Here is a 16,734-nt window from a genome sequence, read left to right on the forward strand (position 1 = left end):
CCCCATGCCTTCCTTGTTGTTATTGATATTTCCAAGAGATTTACAGAGCAAGTCAAACAATCACTGAACATATTGAAGGAGACATTTGGCGATGAAATGTTCAAGTAAGTTGATCTACCCGTTCTGTGAGTTAACGGTCATCTCATCATCTTATATATACTATATAATATAATATTCATATTTGGATTCCAAAGCGATAGAATAGGTTGAGAGAGGGTGACAGTTTTCCGTTATTTACACGCAAGCGTTCCAAGACTTTTTTCGTTGATTGTCTCTAAAATATTTAAATGATAATTGATTATCGATAATTTATAGGCCTAATCAATAATCAATTATCAATGCCCCCTCACTCACCCAACCCCCCTCCCCATACCCGGAAGAAGATCATCCTTAACGATTCATAGTTTTGTCAGTTGCGGAGGCCTATACATTTTTCAACATTGAATATGGATAAATTAATGATTGGTTATCGATAAATGATAATTGATTATCGATAATTGATAATCAATTATCGATTATCAAACTGATATTGAACTGGTGAAGTGTCCTATCAAATTTGCACTTGTTTGTAGCTAATAGCACATCAGGATGACGATTGAAACTTGTATTTTGCGCCCAAAATTGGTATTTGTGTAGTAGTAGGTCAAAGCTTAGCTACCACTAGTGGAAAATTTAAAATGAGAATTCTTTCAAAACGATGAGAATTGGACAAAAGTATGAGAATTTAAAATTTTCTCATTTATATAAAATTTTCTCATCCAAATGAATAAGAAATATTAATTACCGTGTCCTCAACCTGTCACAACTCACAAGTGGTTAATTTTCTCATTTAAAACAACGTGACAGGTGGTTGACACGTTAATTGGTATTTCTCATTCATTTCAATGAGAAAGTTTTATATTTTGAAAGAATTCTCATTGCAAATTTTCCACTAGTGTATGCTAAATTACACACATTTCGTAAATATGACTCTCTACTGTATGATACTGAGTCAAGTCTCGTTTTTGTCTCATAATTCAAAAACACTACAAATATAATTTTTTTAAAATATTACAATGTTTTGCAGCATGTTTTCCAAAATGTTTTTGAATTTTATTAAAACGTTCTGTAACCTGTATAATATAACCCAATATGTAAATGTTTTCTGCAAAACTTGGTTTGCTGAGTATAGGCCTATCCAAACGAATCAGAAAGATTATGGTGTAACAATTTGAAACAACTCATTTCTGAATATTATTTATAATCAAATACGCTTTTGCGGTGAGAAAAAAAAGAAAACAACAATTGAATACACTTTAAGAAAAAAATCGACCACCACGGTTCTATGTTTCTTTTTTCTTTCTTTGTATTAAAAAGAAAGAAAGAAAAAAAAAGAAAGAAAGAAAGAAAGAAAGAAAGTAAGAAAGAAAGAAAGAAAGAAAGAAAGAAAGAAAGAAAGAAAGAAAGAAAGAATGATCAATGAATGAATCAATGAAAGAATGAACGAAATACATTTTAAATAAATAAAAACATGAACGTGGAAAATAAGTTGAAGTGACCGCTTATATGTTCAAATTGCAAGCAGCTTAATCACGAAGCTCCCGTGGCCAAGTGGTTAAGTCAGAGCTCTTGTAAACCTGAGGGCCTGGGTTCGATTCACAGGCTTTATCACCCGGTGAAAAATTTTGATTATTATAAATACATGAAGTTTTTGCTTTATTTTTTCTGTCTTTCTTTCTTCCTTTCTTTCTCTATGTTTGATTAATTTATTTAATCATTTCTTTCTTTCTTTCTTTCCCAAAAGCTCCCAAATGAAATACTTTCCGATTTAAATATGATCTTATAATAGTCCTCCCTACCCCACATACATCCCACGCCCTACATCATGTACGCACATTCATTCATTCATCTTTATTTCATTCAAATATAAAATATAACAGCACAACAATTAAACGCATACATTGAATGAGGAGGTTCTCGGAAGGCCGGATGGCCTGTATTAAGAAAGTGTAAACTTGCAACCAATCGATACTCTGTCCTAACAACAACAAAAAGTTTCAAAATAACAACAACAACAAAATATACCGCAAAATGTCAATACACAACCCCCCCCCCCCTTTAACCTAACCAAAAAAAAAAAAAAAGCCTTTTTGTGATCAAGAATATGCAAAAAAAATTTACCGTGATAAATTCAATACTACATTAACTATATTACAGATAATACGATACACAATTAAATTTGATAAAATACTAAATGTAATTAAGAATAATATTATCTTTCACTTTGGTTTTGAAAATGCTTGATCGTCTTGATATTCTTTAGGCCTATATGTTTCTCAAGTGAATTCCACTTAATTGGGCCCGCTGTTTTTAAGGTTTTATGAGCGAAATTCGTTTTAGATTTAGGAACCTGGTAATCTTCATTATTTCTCGTGTGGCACTTGTGCAGAGTACTGTGCCTTACAAAATACTTTTGAAATGCTTCTGGAAGTTGATTTGTAAAATGTTTATACATAAAAGTAAGTAGGTGGGGCGTCTGTTGATCATAATCCATCGATTTATCGATTAATCGATTAATTAACCTTTGACCTCTAATTAGCATAATTGCATAATTAACCTTTGACCTCTAATTAGCATAATTAGCTGCCGATCATGTGACGTAAGAAAAAAGTACTTAAGGTCTACGTCATTATAATGATAGATCGAACATGTCAGAACTTGTGGCGGTATAAATGAGTTATAAAAGTGGGGGGGTCCTTTGTTAATAATAGAAACCGTGCGGTGTGTTCCTTGTCACTCACACCTGTCTGGGGTTTTCTATAATTTTTCTTCATAAAACTAACATTTTATTTATCTTTTTAATTTTTTTTAAATGGTTTCATTCTTTTTCTTTTCCATTTTTTTTTAATTCAAATTGCATTTGATTTTATTTATTTCTTTCTTGTTTTATATGTTTAGTTATTCTGACTTATTTCACCCCTTTATATCAAACATGTTTCATTTTTTCCTACATGTTATGACAGACAAGATCGTTGCACGTGTCAGATATCGTTAAGTATTTTCCCGTCTATAAACCCTAAATTAGGCTTTTTCAAGATGAGGGGGTCTTCAAATTTACAGACCTGGGTAAGAGCATCTGACTGTATTTCGTTTCTTCAAGTGCGTATTAGGCACTTCTATTTCAACCCCCTCACATATTCCAGACACTCTCTAGTGTCAATGTGGCGACAGTTGAAGTATTAAGTATTGTCACCCCCAATTTAGGGTTTAATATTATTTTTTCAAGATGGGTGGGGTAGGCCCCTATTCAAACACGCATACAGTTGTAAGAACATAATATCTGTAATTCGTTTCTTCGAGAGCATATTAAGCACTTCCATTTCAACCCACCCATATTCTAGACACTCTCTACGGCCACTGTGTCGTCAGCTGTATTGTCACATCCATAAACCTATTTAGGGCTTTTTTTAATTTTCGAAATAAGTGGGTGCTGTAGTCAAATTCACAGACGGTGGCAAGAACATAATGTTTGTAATCCGTTTCTTCGAAAAACATATTAAGCATAATAAGTGTGTTCTCTTTTTGTTACACCTAACCTATACGTCTGCACTTCAAGATTGATAGTTCAGAATTCAAAGGCGGATACCTCTTGAAGAATATCGTACGCATAAGTACGTTCCATCTCTTGAGACTTTTTATCCGCGGTGTCTCTCAAGACTCTATCATCTGATAACCGAGAACTGTCTATCATGCTGCCAATGACAGCCATTGACAGTCGTAAAAATTCAATTGAAATAAATAAATCGAGATACAACCAATACAAGAAAAAACCAAACAAACAGACAAACAAAAAAAAAAAAAAGAAAGGAAATAAATTAAAGAAAGCATACACAAACTTTCAGAATATTAACGCTATTACATTAGGCCTACACAAACATATAGGCTACAATTGATAAAAATAAAATTAAAAAAACCAAACCCAAATATAGAACATTACAATATTTGTAGATGCTTTATACGTTAACTTTACTTGTTTTAACATGTTGCGTATATTTAGGAATTACGTCACAATTAACATGTTTTAACATGTCCGAATCGTTTAGATTTTCTTCGATTCAGTGACATCATTAAGTAGTTTTATTGTTTCGCTATTGTTCTTTACTTTTACTTGTTTTAACATGTTGTATATATTTAGCAATTACGTCACAACTAACAAGTTTTAACATGTCCGAATCGTTTAGATTTTCTCCGATTCAGTGACGTCATTAAGAAGTTTATTGTTTCGCTATTGTTCTTTTTTCAAGTACCATTTAATGGTTTCTTTGTGTTTCGATATTCTTGTCAGAACATGTTTCGAAAAGTATACGAAAATGCTATATAAAGGGCTTATTATATTCAGCGAAACGAAACGAAACGAAACGAAACGAAACGAAACGAAACGAAACGAAACGAAACGAAACGAAACGAAATGATGTTCTCACGGCTATTGGACATTATGCAGATTGTCACAGCTCATCTTGTGATACCAGTTGTTCCTCACGGGTGCAATGAGTCCGCATTGTTGATTAAGAAACACATTTCTCACGGCTATTTCTGAATGAATTATGAATTGATTTTGATTGCAAATTATGCAGATAGTCACAGCGGATGTTTTGATACCCATTTCAAAGTTGTCATTCATTCCTAGCAGGTGCAGTGAGTTTGTTTCGTTGATTATCACTTTTTGCCAAAAGTGATAATCAACGAAACGAAGTTCTCATGGCTTTTTAAGCCAATTATGGAATTTATTTAGAGTGGAAATTATGCAGATTGCCACAGCGCATCTTTTGATACCAATTTCAAGGTTGTCACTCACTCCCATCAGGTGCAATGAGCCCGGAATGTTGATTTAGAAACACAGTTCTCACGGCTATTTATGAATGAATTATGAATTGATTTCGATTGCAAATTATGCAGATAGTCACAGCGGATGTTTTGATACTCATTTCAAAGTTGTCATTCAATCCTAGCAGGTGCAGTGAGCCCGTTTCGTTGATTATCACTTTTTGCCAAAAGTGATAATCAACGAAACGAAGTTCTCACGGCTACTTCTGAATGAATTATGAATTGATTTTGATTGCAAATTATGCAGATAGTCACAGCGGATGTTTTGATACTCATTTCAAAGTTGTCATTCATTCCTAGCAGGTGTGAGTGAGCCCGTTTCGTTGATTATCACTTTTTGCCAAAAGTGATAATCAACGAAACGAAGTTCTCACGGCTACTTCTGAATGAATTATGAATTGATTTTGATTGCAAATTATGCAGATAGTCACAGCGGATGTTTTGATACCCATTTCAAAGTTGTCATTCATTCCTAGCAGGTGCAGTGAGTTTGTTTCGTTGATTATCACTTTTTGCCAAAAGTGATAATCAACGAAACGAAGTTCTCGCGGCTACTTCTGAATGAATTATGAATTGATTTTGATTGCAAATTATGCAGATAGTCACAGCGGATGTTTTGATACTCATTTCAAAGTTGTCATTCATTCCTAGCAGGTGCAGTGAGCCCGTTTCGTTGATTATCACTTTTTGCCAAAAGTGATAATCAACGAAACGAAGTTCTCACGGCTACTTCTGAATGAATTATGAATTGATTTTGATTGCAAATTATGCATATAGTCACAGCGGATGTTTTGATACTCATTTCAAAGTTGTCATTCATTCCTAGCAGGTGCAGTGAGCCCGTTTCGTTGATTATCACTTTTTGCCAAAAGTGATAATCAACGAAACGAAGTTCTCACGGCTACTTCTGAATGAATTATGAATTGATTTTGATTGCAAATTATGCAGATAGTCACAGCGGATATTTTCATACCCATTTCAAAGTTGTCATTCATTCCTAGCAGGTGCAGTGAGCCCGTTTCGTTGATTATCACTTTTTGCCAAAAGTGATAATCAACGAAACGAAGTTCTCATGGCTTTTTTAAGCCAATTATGGAATTTATTTAGAGTGGAAATTATGCAGATTGCCACAGCGCATCTTTTGATACTCATTTCAAGGTTGTCACTCACTCCCATCAGGTGCAATGAGCCCGGAATGTTGATTTAGAAACACAGTTCTCACGGCTATTTATGAATGAATTATGAATTTATTTCGATTGCAAATTATGCAGATAGTCACAGCGGATGTTTTGATACTCATTTCAAAGTTGTCATTCATTCCTAGCAGGTGCAGTGAGCCCGTTTCGTTGATTATCACTTTTTGCCAAAAGTGATAATCAACGAAACGAAGTTCTCACGGCTACTTCTGAATGAATTATGAATTGATTTTGATTGCAAATTATGCAGATAGTCACAGCGGATGTTTTGATACTCATTTCAAAGTTGTCATTCATTCCTAGCAGGTGCAGTGAGCCCGTTTCGTTGATTATCACTTTTTGCCAAAAGTGATAATCAACGAAACGAAGTTCTCACGGCTACTTCTGAATGAATTATGAATTGATTTTGATTGCAAATAATGCAGATAGTCACAGCGGATGTTTTGATACTCATTTCAAAGTTGTCATTCATTCCTAGCAGGTGCAGTGAGCCCGTTTCGTTGATTATCACTTTTTGCCAAAAGTGATAATCAACGAAACGAAGTTCTCACGGCTACTTCTGAATGAATTATGAATTGATTTTGATTGCAAATTATGCACATAGTCACAGCGGATGTTTTGATACTCATTTCAAAGTTGTCATTCATTCCTAGCAGGTGCAGTGAGCCCGTTTCGTTGATTATCACTTTTTGCCAAAAGTGATAATCAACGAAACGAAGTTCTCATGGCTTTTTTAAGCCAATTATGGAATCTATTTAGAGTGGAAATTATGCAGATTGCCACAGCGCATCTTTTGATACCAATTTCAAGGTTGTCACTCACTCCCATCAGGTGCAATGAGCCCGGAATGTTGATTTAGAAACACAGTTCTCACGGCTATTTATGAATGAATTATGAATTTATTTCGATTGCAAATTATGCAGATATTCACAGCGGATGTTTTGATACCAATTTCAAAGTTGTCACTCACTCCCATCAGGTGCAATGAGCCCGGATTGTTGATTAAGAAACACAGTTCTCACGGCAATTTAAAAATCAATTATGAATTTATTTTGATTGCAAATTATGCAGATAGTCACAGCGGATGTTTTGATACCAATTTCAAAGTTATCAGTCACTCCTAATGGGTGCAGTGAGCCCATTCCGTTGATTATCACTTTTTGCCAAAAGTGATAATCAACGGAATGAAGTTCTGGCAGCAATTTCTGAATGAATTATGAATTTATTTTGATTGCAAATTATGCAGATAGTCACAGCGGATGTTTTGATACCAATTTCAAAGTTGTCACTCACTCCTAGCAGGTGCAGTGAGCCATTCCGTTGATTATCACTTTTTTGCCAAAAGAAGTTTTCACGGCTATTTCTGAAACGTTAAGTCTACTAGACTCTTGGTGATATACATTTTGTTTGTAGTGCAGTGGTCACTTGTTCCAGTCGGGTATTATAGCCGAGTAAAATCTTACGGGTTTATTTTACGTGTATTTCAATGGGGCGTTTATTTGGTGGTGTGTGCCCTTGCTATTTTTAGCTCGTCGTTTGCGTTGAACGTGCATCAGGGGGTGACACTAAATTCACGGCTTTTGTTTAGGGCTGTGCAATAATTATGAGCCCTGGGGAGGGTAAAATTGGGGGGCAAGAAATTTTGGCGAGACGAAAGGGGGGGCAAGCAATTTTGGCAAGCCGAGAGGGGGGGCAAGCGATTTTGGCACGCATTCACGGGGCACCTTTTTAATAAAATGCTTTAAAACGGCTTAGGAAAACGGTACGGAAACGATTAAATATGCAAATTTTCCGAGGCCTGCTCGCTGCGCTCGCAACATACATCTAGACCATTTAAAGTTTGGAATTTGGGATCCAAAAAATTTGGCATGTTCAAGGGGGGGGCAAAGAATTTTTGGCGGGCCGAGAGGGGGGGCAAGCGATTTTTGGCGGGCCGAGAGGGGGGGCAAGCGATTTTTGGCGAGCCGTTCGGAAATTTTACCCCCCCGGGGGGGCTGATAATTATTGCACAGCCCCTTATTATAGCCACGCAAACCTATGGCAAATTTTGTTGGCTTGCTCTCAACAAAGTGAGGCAAGGTATCGATCGGTTATGAATAATTCACATCAACTCTTACTCAGCCCATGTGATTGAGGTCACCACATAACAGGGTCGGATCCAGGAATTTTTGATAAAGGGGGCGCCTTTTGGTCGACGACGAAAAAATGTGTTAAAGGGGGTTACCCCCTCGAAAACTCAACGGTTTTGGCCCATTGTTTGCTGTTCATGGCCGAATTGGTTCCTTTTTTAATTTCTTACAATTTTTGTATTTTTAAGTTACCGGCGCCCTTGGCTAGTCAAAAAATAGAGGGGGCGCGCGCCGGCTGCGCCCCCCCCCCTAAATCCGCCCCTGCATAAAGGTGTCGTAAGTTTAGCTAATCGAACCTGTTGACGATAGTAAAAAGCGCCCCCAAGCAAGGTTAGACCGGGCGGAAGTGGGTCAACTACTATGATCCCATCAGGCCACAGTGATTTGTTTCTGCAAGAAAGTCTTTTAATTTGATAAGGGAATGTCTTGTTGATATAGTAATGTCGAAATTTAAACTAACTATCGATAATAGAAAGGAAATATACGACAAGCATAAGATATGAAATACAGTGAGTATTTGAAGTCAAAAAATCATTTAACACTTCACGTGACCTTCCAAAATGGCACCCGCGGCAATAGTTTTTGCCATGTGCTTCCTCCCTGTGGAAAAGTATACCGAAAAATATCAATCTGCACTAATACACTTATTGGTGTAGCCCGCCAGTATGAATTATTGTTGAAAAGTAGAATAGCACCGTAATTTTGACATTTAATTGTATACCGCCACTAATAATAGGCATGTCCACTAAAAAATGAAGTACTTTTAAATTGATTCAGACCTAACTTATTGGCTGAGAATTAATGAAAGAAACATTTTGGCGTTTAAATAATCTTAATCGGACGTTTCATTCCAGAGATATGGCCTTTCGAGTGTCACGGTTTTATATAGGGCTGCTAGAACATTTTAAAAGTTAAAGTCCAAAAAGGAATACTAACAGAAAGTGCAACTTTAAGGTACTTTTTCTTAATGTATTTATTAACTAGCTTATCTGGAACATTATATTTGCTTATAACAACATGAAAATAAGATCATCCTGAAAATTTAATCGATTTTGTTGACATACAACAAAAAATATAAGACCTCAAAACCCATGGTTTGTTTGGTGAAACCTCAAGCATGATCATAGATGGCCGCCATGGAAAATATCTCCATAGAGGAGATGTACAATAAGTGCATTATTTCAAATGAAAAGCGGTAGTCTTAAACATTGTTCAATCTTTTACGGTCAGCACATTTTATCTTCAAAAATTATTATATTTCATCATGGCATAAGTTTGGTAACATTAATCACTACCAATTTTGAGAAATTTGCTCCAACTCAAAGGTTATCTTTACTACATTGGGCAATACACTGTGTGTGCATGGAAGCCATGATGGATAGCCCCGGTGGATAGCATATGAAATGGACATGTATGGTAGTGAGAAGTGCACGGGGAAGTGCATGATTTGAGATGGGCCGCGGTAGGCTTAAACATTCTTAAATTTCTTAACATCCTACACATTTTGTCTTCAAAAATAGTTAAATTTTATGAGTATGTAAGTTTGCTTGTCTGATTCACTCCAAATTCGGAGATAATTGCGTTTGAACACCTGATGCACGGAATGGTGTCACTTCAACCTGTTGTAGTTCTCATCTCATTAAATTTTTCATTAAAAAAGTTGATCTCTTCATGAAGGAAGGTCCTCTCTATTTACTGATCAAACAGGAAAAAGTTTGGTTAATGTTTTCTGGTGGAATCAGGAATTTCTTGAAACACCCTGATATTGGCCTACATTTGGATCAAAACAAGTATGTACGCCATTTAACAGGCCTGGGATTTCTTGTATCGATCAGTTTCTCCATAGACAATACGTGTGTGAGTGCACGCACACAGTAAATGAAGAATCGTTCTAGTGTAAACTTTATTGACAGTGGGCATCCCTACTAATAATCCAAAAATCCGATCTTTATTCATCACGTCTATTGGCTCATTTTCTTACATTGAACTATTATAGGCACTTCAACATCGATGATAACCAGCGTAGGCCTACACCACAAGACCCCAGAAAAAAATCACAGGCTCACGTCAAGCTGTTTGTACACCTGTCTTCAATCATATAATAGATTGAATACAATACCGTTCTTTAGAGACTAATCTTACAGGTGCAAGCAAGTGATTAGCATTTCTTTGACATCTATGGTTCAATGCATCGGTAGGTCCTACTGCATCTGCATGAACGTGAGTGCGGGCGATATAGACGAATCCAAATCCACGCATTCCTACACCTGGCTAGCAGCCTTTAGTTGGGTAGCCGTCGCCTGCAATGCACCCAAAATGTGAAATGATTCGGCCTTGGCGGAAATTTTAAACTGCATTCCATCACCCGTTTTACACCTTCCTCGAAAACACAGGTAGACAAATGAATGATTAAAATTTACAACACAATAGGCCCTACAGTTCCCTTCGGCAAAACACATAGCTTCTACATGGTCTGTTCGCTGTTGAAGTGACATAATAATCGGGTTAACTACACGCGGTATCAAACGCTACAAATGGATGTACTTGCGAACAAAAGGACTATGTATGAATAGATGCGACGGGATTACCTGCGGAATTATCTCTATTGTATTATTCTTTTAACCCTCCTCGTCCTTGCATCTTCTCTAGGTGTTAGGCGGCTTTTATTTGCACAATTGAGCGCTCAAAACACCAGGTTGGTGCTAGCGGCTACCCAAAGATGGCCGACCAAATCCTGACCATGACTTGGCTCGTTGGATTCGTCTATAGTCAAAATTGTATTCATCTATTGTTATGGTAGTTAATCCGATTTAAGTACGTCACTTCGCCAGCGTGCCTATAAACGTATTCTGTAAGGGAGTAGCCTACATTAAACAATTTCAAACTTTGTGATTGGCATGCAATAGGCCCCTATACCGGTAGGCCTACATTAAAAAAGTATGCATGGGTGGTGACACCCAGGAGCGATTATAGTATTTGTTTCCTAGCTACATCATATTTTGATTGTTTCCGTTTGCCATAATTTAACACAGAATAAAAGCAAAACTCACTGAAAAATAACATTTGCTGAAAAATCAACTAAGTTTAGGAGTGTTCAGAAATACTTTGGTGGGGTGACAATATATTTTTTCGTGTTACAAATTTTAACCCCCATCCCTCTTCGTGAACCAAAAACTTTGTTGACCCCCGGTCTCACAGGTTAATGGACATAAACTGTTATGACCCCCACCCTCATAATTTAATATTTAAAAGTAAAAAACTATTTTCCCCCCCCCCCCCCCAACCTGTACCATTGTACATCAAACGATAGAGGAAATAATATTATTAAATAATACTAAAACTTGTATTCATGTCAGTGTTATGAGTCGGTAAATTACCGGTTAATTTACATGGTAATTTAGTAAAATAGGGTAATTTTTTTAAATTAAAACTTCAAATAATATTGTTTTTGTTAAAATGTACGTTCGGCACACGCGTCATGGCCTACTCTGCCTGACAAATCTAGTCTTGTCGGAATGTGCATAATAATTATCTTTCGTTCGGAAACGGAAACTACTCTGTCCCTTGATCAAACGTCTATTATATTAACGCCCTCTGGCCAGGTCAGACCATCATTTTAATAACAATATGCTATTAACATATGAATTGGACACATGCAAATTACGAAGTGTCACATCCTGATTTAATAATCCTTGCGTGCATCTGATTGGTGGCTTTGCTAATTGACGACGGGCTTTGTATTGACTTTCGCGGCATTTCTTTTTGCACCCGGATGGTATGTAGCAAGCTAGGGAATAGGCATCTGCTTGCAAGGACGGAGTGCCATTTTTCTGGTGAAAATCTGCATTTCTAAGATGGCCATTGTGTATTCGGTTAGTAACTTGTTCATTTATTTCATTGCATTTAAATAATTTATGCATATATGACTAATCATGAGATCTAGAGAGTCAGAGACAGTCAGACTCAGAGTCATGTGGGCCTTGGCTTAGACTTAGTTCCAGTAAACTGTAACCATAGACTCTATTTCGAACCTTCACCGGGGGGTTTAGTAAGGTTTTAAAGTTGGGAGGTTGCTCGGGGGGTGTAATCCTGTACTGATTTTAAATTTTTTTATTTTTTTAAATATTTGAAGTCATTAGGGGTGGTGCAATAATTATGTGTAGCCTACCGGGGTGAATTATAGGGGGGCAAAAAAATTTTGGCAGGCCAAAAGGGGGGAGCAAGCATTTTTGGCAGGTCGAAAGGGGGGGTCAAGCGATTTTTGGCAGGTCGAAGGGGGGCTAGCAATTTTGGCATAGATATTTTGGGCACCGTTTCTATATTATGCCCTAAATTAAGCGTAGGAAAACGTTACGAACATGTTAAAATATTCAAAATTTCCTGCTCGCTAGCTTTCGCATTATATGTTAAGACAATTTAAGGTTTTAAATTCGCGTGCCCAAAAATCTTGCATGTGTAAGGGGGGGCAAAGATTTTTGGCACGTCGAAAGGGGGGGCAAAGATTTTTTGGCACAGCCAAGGGGGGGGTGGCAAGCGATTTTTGGCAGACCATTTTGAGAATTCACCCCCCCCCGGGGGTATGTACACATAATTATTGCACCACCCCTTACAATGCATGTACTTCGCTAATTTTTGTTTGAAAGATTAAATATATAAATTAAATAAATATTAAATGTGTACAAAGCTTTAAGCCAAATGGTGTTGACACTTATTACTTCATGTATTTTTTCCTTCTTCACAATTGACAAACTTTTATAGTGTCACAAAATTTCAACCAATAGGGCCCATGGAATAAGCTTGCTACATTCAGAAGTTTTACTGAGCAAATTTTTAAGATGCATGACATTATTTTTACCAGACTTGACTTTTTAAGGGCATTTTGGGTTGTGCTTTAATCTATATCACAGGGATCTGATGCACTAAGATGTATGTGGCTGACTGGAATCCGGTGTACAGAGGTCCATGCATTTAGAACCTGCAGTGCTTTAGTAATATCTTACTGCCTCAGTGCAATCTGGTATTCTTGAGTCTAGACAGACAGAGTTCAATAGGCTTAGATCTGGGAATTTAGGAACTTGCAAGCAGATTCAATGTAACTGATCTGCTGTGCTGGGATCTTAACACCTGGATCTTGGCTTGTTGTGATCTGGATGACTGGACTCTTGTTTGCTGGAACATGCACAACAGTTGCAGGTAGTTGTTGCCATACAGCTGAGTGGGATCCACATGTGAGGAATTATGTATACTGGGATTTGGATGGCTGCAATCTGAAGCACTGAGATTTGTGGTGTAGAACCTGTTGCACAGTGTGAAATATGAGCCCTTAGGAAGTGAACTGATCGGAACTTGGCATGACAGCTAGGATATCTAGTCCCCTGGAACTAGTTTACTGGGATATCTGTATGACTGGGACCTGTATGGTGGCTTCTTAGTGGATAGAATCTGTGCTAAGTTTGCATCATCATAATTATGTGGTATACTGGAATCAAAAGACCAGAATTTGGCAGACTGGAACCTGGATTCATTGGATCTGGTGACTAGACACCCAGTATGCATATTGTGTGCGGGGTCTGGAACACATAGATCTGTGTAACTAGAATCTAGAAAGCTGAACTAAGGGTGTTAGATTCGGTATATTACATCTTGGTGACTGCAATATAGTATGGGTTTGAACATCAAGAGCAAGTCTGTGCATGGACCTAGACTCTGAGATCCTGTTCGCTGGTGCTGGGAAAACTAGAACTTGGTGTGTCATATGCATGTCGGTGTTTGGTTCATACACTGGTAAAATAAATGTAACTTTTGTTAATTTGGGATAGGCTACTTACAAACAATTATACCCCACTTTAAGTTACCATTTCAAAATGTAAATTTTGTTACCAGAAAAAATACCCACATTTTTCTTGCTATGATTATAATCATTATTATTCATAATTATTCATGGCAAGCAGAAAAGAGAATTGTGGTGATTATTAATTCCTGTTTTGCAAATAGGATAAGCATCCAGACTACTGGAGCAGTCCGAGAAGCATTGCACTCGAATTCGAATAAGGGCATCTGAATGATTGCAGTTCACATGAGACCCCTTTTGAGCTGCCTGATACAACAATGTTTTGGTTGAGCTACAATGTAGATGTTGGCTCTGATTGTGGCCTACATGTACTGGTACATGTACTTCTACATGATCCAAATCATGAGGCTATGATCAGAGCCAGGTATAGTTATGATAAATTATTTATTATGAACTGGGTGGGAAGTTTCAATCAAGTCTTGTGAAAAAGAGATTGAATCAAGTTTATTAAGCAAACAATAATGGTGTAAGAATATGGCATTATAATCAACACCGGTAATTTTTAGCCTGTGTTTACACTTAACAACTGTTTTGTGACAAATTGTCTCTTTCAGGAGTGAATCACCTTGGTGTGTATGGAAAGAGCTATACATATTTTTCTTTCATGATACGGTAAGCAGTGAAACATGATGTAAGGTAAAGGTGGTTCCATATAGCCTGGTGGCCGTAGGTTGTGTCCAGGGGCATGGCGTACGAGGGTAATATACCCACCTCTCTCCCCTTACCGCCTAAACCTTCCCTAGCTCTAAAGAAAGCTAGGTACCCAATTACTGATGGGCGAACAGCAAGAGTTTTCCAGTCTGTGGCTGGAATCAGATTTCGATCCACCGGGTGGCACCGCACCGACCTTCCGCACCATAAGCGAGCACCCAAACTACTGCGCCACAGCGCCTCTCAAGAAACATAATTACATATAATGTTGAATCACTGTCAAACATTAATTTTGTTTCATTTCTAGAATTGTTCCTAAAAGATGAAATAACTTAATTTTTAAAGTTCTATTACCATGTCCTTATCTGTGGCAATGTGTCTTTCACAATTACTTTCCTCTTAAAATTGAGGCATTTTGCTGAAAGCAACAAAATACCAAGCTGTAACTTGCTAGAGAAGTTGTTTAAGGATGTATCTGTAACATATCCTAAGTAGGGGGTGGTGTCAAATATCAACATTAAGTTGTTGTTGTTGGGTTTTTTTTTTTTTTTTTTTGGGGGGGTTAATATTGGTCAAAATTGTAAAAGTTTGGTCAAAATGGATGTAAGGGTCTAGGAACAGGGTCATGTTGCCCAAAGAAAAAGAAAGAAACCATTCATATGCAAGACCCAGCCATTGAAACGACTCCGTAAAAACAAAATACATGTAACATTAAAATTTGAAGTCAAATTGTTGGAAATGATTTGGAGATATGGAGAATATATGTACTAATTAGGTGGACTTTTTTTTTTTTCTCCACAGAGTCATGGAATTCAAAGTGCCAAGTGGCAAGAGCTGACGGTCGATAACATCATTGGCAGGGGCCAGTTTGGGGAGGTCTCAAAAGTAAAATATCAAGGAAGGACCATTAGCCAAAGCGAAGATGACAGTCATGAAAGAGATTAACATTATAGCTGTATGCCCAGAGAAGTTTAATGGAATACATGGAATTCCATTGCTTCAATCCCGATGAGTCTGTGTCTTCCTTTTTAGTTCCTTATCTTCCTTTTTACATTGCATTGATAATGGATATCGCTGATGAGTTTGAATTAAGTCGGCATATTTGTTTGGAAATGGCCTATGGCTTGAAGTATTTGCCATGACACAGGATGAGAGCTGAAACTAAGGTTTTACGAGCTCTACGATTTAAACACCCATCATTCCTGTATAAAAATTTAATCTAGAGCCTGCTTTTTTGATCACTTTCGCAATGTTTTCATCCATACCCATTAGCGACTTAGCACTTTTTGTAGATTATAAAGATTTACTACCACAGGTAACCGTGAAAGATTTTACCTTCCTATGTTTTCTCTTTGTACCAAATAACATACATTCTGTTTTCCTCAAGTGCAAAGAAAGCTTATTTTCCTAAACCAATGACTGCATGACTCAAGTTCTTAAGTTTCTCAGCAATACAATCAGGATCCTTGCCCAAGACCAACAGGGCACTATCATCGGCATAGAGTTTGCAGTCAACATTGCTGGCCATGACATTCACATAGCAAAGAAACAGGAGCGGACCAAGGATACTGCCTTGGGAAACGCCGCAAGACTCGCCAAGTGGATCTGAGTCAACTTGATAAACATTGACAATTTGAGCCCTGCCATTAAAGCCTTAATGTACGATTTCCGTTCAATTTTAATTTTGTTATTCTTTATTCAAAATGTTGAAATAATATTAGTAATAACTGATGGGAAGGGTTGATGTCCATTTTAAGTTGAAATAACAAGGTATAAAGTGAAAGAAACTCCACTGGTTATTTTGGCCATTTAACATGCAGTTCATGGGAGGACATATTATCATAATTTTTCAATTATGATAATATGTCGAAATTTGCTTTTGGCACATTTGGTCGATTCCATTTAGGTGCAAGTTGGAACATGTGTAAACATTACAAATATGCAAAAAAATCAGGTTTGAAAAAAATTAACCAATTTCATATTATAAGATCGTACATTATGGCCTTAGGATAGGACTCAAACCAATCCAATAAGGCAATACCCA

General features: G+C 37.1%; 1 long non-coding RNA gene across 1 annotated transcript; it reads left to right on the forward strand.

The window, feature by feature from the left end:
• The first annotated feature begins 11,887 nt into the window (after positions 1-11,887).
• Positions 11,888-16,502, forward strand: LOC140163982 (uncharacterized). The gene is made up of 3 exons (XR_011860452.1): positions 11,888-12,060; positions 14,594-14,651; positions 15,492-16,502. It is a non-coding gene; the product is annotated as an uncharacterized lncRNA (long non-coding RNA).
• Positions 16,503-16,734: the final 232 nt, after the last annotated feature.

Source organism: Amphiura filiformis, chromosome 11 (assembly GCF_039555335.1).
Source record: "Amphiura filiformis chromosome 11, Afil_fr2py, whole genome shotgun sequence".
In the NCBI taxonomy this organism is placed as follows: Eukaryota; Metazoa; Echinodermata; class Ophiuroidea; order Amphilepidida; family Amphiuridae; genus Amphiura; species Amphiura filiformis.